This window comes from Argiope bruennichi, chromosome 4 (assembly GCF_947563725.1).
Source record: "Argiope bruennichi chromosome 4, qqArgBrue1.1, whole genome shotgun sequence".
NCBI lineage: Eukaryota > Metazoa > Arthropoda > Arachnida > Araneae > Araneidae > Argiope > Argiope bruennichi.
In genome coordinates this window covers 41,408,521-41,413,733 of record NC_079154.1, presented here as the reverse complement: position 1 = coordinate 41,413,733, position 5,213 = coordinate 41,408,521, and positions in this window count along the sequence as shown.

Sequence of the window (5,213 nt, the reverse complement as noted above, 5' to 3'; positions counted from 1 at the left end):
AAAATTTGCTAAATATTCGACCTTTTGTAAAAATTATTTTACTGCAAATATTTTATATTTAATAATATATATATTTATATATTATCTTATATATATTACCTTATATATATTTATATATTATGAAACTCATTATACATTTAAATAATTTAGATATAAAAACCACTAAAGAGTTGATGCAGAAAATATATTTAGATTGTTCATTATATGATTGAGGGGAAATCTGTAATTTATATACAAAATGAAATGTTTTATTCATTGTCTTATTTTTATTTTGTTTTATTCCTTATTTTCATTACATGTTGAAATCTCAGCTATTTCCTTAAACAAATTATTCATTCACAAAAATTCTTCATGCATTCACTGATCAGAATATGAAATAATAATTAATTTGTTATCAAACATTTTGGCTTTATGCAGATGTATGGAAAATATCCGTTAATAAAATATTCCAGAAACAAAATCTCAAATGATTCGTAAATTTGAGAATAAAATGATATTATGTAAATAAGCATTCGAATTTATGATGTATTTCTATTAGTTCTTATTTACCCAAAAATATTCAAAGAAAAAAATAAATAAACAACAAATTTTGAACATAATCACAATGAGAAGTGAATAATACATTTCCAGTGCAAAGTTGGTAACAAAGCTCCGAAGTCTGCTTTAATGTTACAGACTTTCCTAATAAGATATCGTTGAAATTCTTGTGAAAGTGGAAATACAATAAATAATTTATGCGTCTACAAATTTTTATGTCTTCCGAAAAGCATTTCGGAACTAATGAGTATTGAATATTTTATAAGTTAGGAATTATTTTCGAACTTATTTTTGGCTTCATTATATCTTTTTTACCAAGCTTATCAAAATTATTAAAAAATCATTCCGGTAAAATTTGAACAATGTTTGGATTGAGCTAATATATTCATTTATTTCTCTATTCTCCTGAATATTAACATGGAGAACATCTCATTTCTTATGCAATCAGATTAATAATTAAATGAAGAATATTTGATTGAAGTCAATTGTTTTATAATTTGTATTTGTATGAATAAGGTTTTGTTTGATGTCGCATTTCGTATAATGAATACTTTTTGCTGAATTACATAATAAATACATGAACGTCTTATTAAAATTTAAAAAAAAAAATTATTATAAAGAAAATATTGTAATATATTATTGAGAATAATTTATAGCAGGTTTAATTTTATAAAATAGTAAGATTTTACTAGCCGCATAAGAAAACTTTTGTTTATAGAATTAATTATTATTTAATGCATATATTTAAAAAAATACTTGGATTGCAGGGATATTTTGAAAGAAATTAAAAATTTATTTCTTCAATTTCAACAAAAGCGGTAATTTTTTTTAGTTAATATGATAAGTTTTGGTATAGAAAGATAATTTTTTTGACTAAAATGCAGTTTTTTTCTCATTTAAAGTATGATTAAATTCATTTCGCTCATTTTTTAATCGTTTGCATTTAATTTGAATTAGAAAAAGAAACTATATTTTCTTTTTTAGTGAGAAATGAAATAAATTCACTTTTCTATATTTTCTCTTTTCTAAAAATAAAAAAAAAAAATCTATCTGTTTAATGAATGAGAATATAAAAAAATAAAAGTTGGAAATCATTAAGTTCATATCTTAAACCACGCTAATTTTTTTTTCTAATAGAAAAAAAAATTAGCGTAAAAAATTCAGTTTTATAATATAAACTAATATGGATTAGTAATATGCTTCTAGAACTGTAAACCAGCAAAATACGATGAATACAGATAATTTACGATGAAAATCGTAATTCACTAAAGAAAAAAAAATATTGATTTTTTTTCCTTGCAATTTGATAGAATCATTGTACTTTTTAGCTTTTTTTTTTGGAGTCATATTTAATTTAATCACATGCTAGAGTTTTAGGAAGGCAAAGATAAGTCAAAATAACTTTTAGTATAAAAATTAAAATCGATTTATGGAGAGAAGATTACTTACTGTGATCTCTTACTGTTCTCTTTCTACTATTACTATGTTCTCTTTTCTAAAAATTAAAACTGAAATCCATCTGTTTAATGTTTCTTAGAATATAAAAAAATGAAAGTTGGAAATCATTAAGTTCAAATCTTACACCACGCTAATTTCTTCTAATAAAGTTTTTCATAATGGTTATATAAACTAATAGGGATTAGTAATATGCTTTTAGACCTGTAAACCAGCAAAATACGACGAATACAGATAATTTACGATAGAAATCATAATTCACTAAAGAAAAACAAACAAACAGACAAAATAATCATGAATTATCTATTTCGCAATTTGATAAAAGCATTCTATTTTTTAGCGTTTTTTTGGAGTCACATTTAATTTAATCACAAGCTAGAACTTCAGCAAGTTAAAGATAAGTCAAAATAATTTTCAACATGAAAACTAAAATCGATTTATGGAGACAAATTTATTTACTGTGAATTATTAATTTACATGAGATTTATAACATTATTCCCTTAATAATATTTATATGATTCTACTTCATATTTGAGGCATTGTGCACCTTTTATATATAGTATATACATCCAAAACCAGATAAATCACAAAAGCATTTATTATTTTTTCATGCTCTGTTCTTTTTTCTGCTCTTATTTCCTGAAAAAATTATGCACATTATAAATATCTTGAAAAAATTCAAATATTGTATGTCTTATATGACATTTGATTGAGATAAACTAATTTTTCTAAACTTCTATAATATTAAAAAAGTAAAATATTTATTTTGAATTATTTAAAATTATAATGTTGATAAAAAAACTGCCTTGCAACCTATTAAGTGTAATTAAATTTCAAAACCTCCACCTTATTTTATTTAAAAATATTTCTAGAATATATTTCTAGACTTTATTTCTACTATAATTTAATATTAATGTTTAATTTTTTCTAATTTTTATTACATATCACAATGATTAACATTTCCGTATAGATATGGTATGCTTAGTTTTAAATTTTTTTATTTTTTTTATCATGTGATAACATAATGTTGTTTTGGTTTGAAATTTTTGAAGCCACAAAATGCTTCAGCAATAAATAGTTGAAGACTCAAAATGCGTAGGCAACAAATTGGCGAATTATCGCTTTTGAGGCATTAATTTTTCGCTTTTAAGGTTATTAGAAAATAATGCAGAAGGCTGTCACATTTGGCGATTTACTGCCAACTAAAGTTACAACTTGATTTCCAAATTATTCATTCTATGAATTCTTATGAATTATCTTATTTCATTTAAGTCATTAACCAGTTTAAACCGGTTTGAAACAATCACGAAACTACCAGTTTACGCATACGTCGATATTTAGAAAAACGTTTTTTTTTGTTTTTTTTTTTTTTGTTTTTTTTTCCATCTCAGAATCAGTCGAGCTTGAAAACTTTGTTTGCCAGCTAGAAAAATTGGAAATGAAAGTTTAAAAAAATTAACATTATTTATACAGTGGCTCAGAAAATTGAGAGTACACCTTACGTTTACTTGATAAATGCGACTTTCAACATAAATAACACATTAACGGGAAGTGCAAACTTGTTTTTATTTTTACACATAGCAAATGGTTTAATTTAGAGTAAAAATAAAGAAAAATGAACAAAAAATTTCTAAATTGAAAATTTTCAGAAGCATTTTAATTAAACATACGCAGAATTTTGCCTCAAAAAAATGAGAATACACCAATGAAAGTTTTGCAATATCACGCATAGAAACAAAGTGTCACTATTAAATTCCATGTCTTTTGGCTCTTATAATGGTCTCTAAACGTCATGGTACCGATTCGATCAATTTTTGGTGGTATCTGAAGATATTTTACCCCATTCTTCTTGCACCACTTGTTTTAAATGAGTTTTGTTTCTAATTTTGTATTTTTGAACCACTTTTTCGAGTATCCCCCACGAATATTCAATGGCATTGATGTCAGGGTACTGTGGTGGTGTGTGTAACTGTTGTTTACAATGAAAAAGACATCATATTTTGACGTTACGTGCATTCTGTTTGGGGTCCTTGTCCTGCTGGAAAATGGAATTTTCATCTAAACCCAAATTTTTAACACTTTCCTTTAGATTGCTGCTACCATTATAGTTCATCCAACTTGTTGCAGAAACTTTTCAAATCATAGACAGAAGTGTAAGTGCTGAAACTGTGCTAAATGCCATTAAACAAGCTGGATATAAAAGTAGCATTGTTCGAGAGAAACCGTTCACCAGCTAGCAAATTCAGAAAAAGCATTTGAAGTTTGCAAACACTCATCAATTGAAGACCAACAACCTTTGGAAGAAATCTATATTTAGTAATGAAAGAAACTTTAACATTTTTGGCAGTGACAACCATCTTATTGTATGGAGAAAGCCTAATACTGATTTGTATCCAAAACATTTACGTCCTATAGTTAAACAGGATGGTGACTCCATGATGATTTGAGGTTACATGGCTTCATTCGGGGTAGGAAATTTAATTTTTATAGATAGCATTATAAATGATACGGTTTACTTGAATATACTTAGCAGCAATCTGAAGGAAAGTGCTAAACATTTGGGTTTAGATGGAAATTTCATTTTCCAATAGGACAACGACCCCAAACAGAATACACGTAACTTCAAAATATGGTGTCTTTTTCATTGTAATTAGCAGTTACACACACCACCACAGTACCCTGACTTTAATGCCATTAAATATTCGTGGACCATACCCGAAAAAAGGGTTCAAAAATGCAAAATTAGAAACAAAACCCATTTAAAACAAGTGGTGCAAGAAGAATGGGGTAAAAAATCTTGAAATTCCACCCAAAATTGGACAAATCTATACCATAACGTTTATAGGCCATTATAAGAGCCAAAAGACATGCAATTTAATCGTGATACATTATTTCTATGCGTGATATTGCAAAAATTTCATTGGTGTATTCTCAATTTTTTGAAGCAAAATTCTGCGTATGTTTATTTAAAATGTTTCTGAAACTTTTCAATTTAGAAATTTTTCGTTGATTTTTCTTTATTTTTACTCTAAATTAAACCATTTGTTATGTGTAAAAATAAAATCATGTTTGCACTTCCCGGTAATGTGTTATTTATTTTGAAAGTCGGATCTATGAAGTAAAAGTAAGGTGCACTCTCAATTTTTTAAGCCACTGTATATATATATTTAAATAAAACGATTGAAAATTATTTATTTTCTTTCTGATACCGATTTTTTTGT